General features: G+C 68.8%; 1 protein-coding gene across 1 annotated transcript in view; it reads right to left on the reverse strand.

The window, feature by feature from the left end:
- Window positions 1–609, reverse strand: part of LOC104123567 (dynein heavy chain 17, axonemal) — a 26,789-nt gene that overhangs the window by 17,700 nt on the left and 8,480 nt on the right.

Here is a 609-nt window from a genome sequence, read left to right on the forward strand (position 1 = left end):
GCAGCTCCACGCAGCAGCCCCTGCTTCACCTGGGGAGCAGCGCGTCCGCGGGTCAGCGCCGCAGGCGGAGGGGGGACCCTGCTCCAGCTGAGAGCGCTCACTCGGGCACCGGTTTTAGAGAGGAGTGGGGTCCCCACCCCACAGAGCTTGGGGCGCAGGAGGGGGCCGGTGTGATGGTGGCAGCAGCTTGGCTCAGCCACGGGCTGGGCAGGGACCCAGGGTGCCAGTGCCGTGCCTGGTGTACCCCAGCCCCCCGGGCTTCCAGGGCTGGTTCCATCAGAACCTCGTCCAGGTCCAGCAGCGCTGCCTCCTTGTTCTCTTTCCTCTCAAACAGGGGGGCGGCGGAGCACTCCTGCGGGGAGAGGACACGGGGCTGTGCTGCCGTGCCGGGAGGGCTCCGCTCCGCCGCGGGGGGCTCCCAGGAAGGCACCAGCAAAAGCAACCTCTGTCAGCTGGGTGATGTTCTCCATGTTCAGCTTCGCCTTCTGGACCCTGGTCTGCAGGTCGGACAAGAGCTCCCTCATCTCCCGGACGTAGTCCATGACGCCTGGGGGGAAAGCGCACGTGCAGGCGCCACAGCCCACGCCGAGGCAGCGAGACGGGGTTGGG

The sequence above is a fragment of the Egretta garzetta genome, unplaced genomic scaffold (assembly GCF_000687185.1).
Source record: "Egretta garzetta isolate BGI_Z169 unplaced genomic scaffold, ASM68718v1 scaffold1233, whole genome shotgun sequence".
Lineage (NCBI taxonomy): Eukaryota > Metazoa > Chordata > Aves > Pelecaniformes > Ardeidae > Egretta > Egretta garzetta.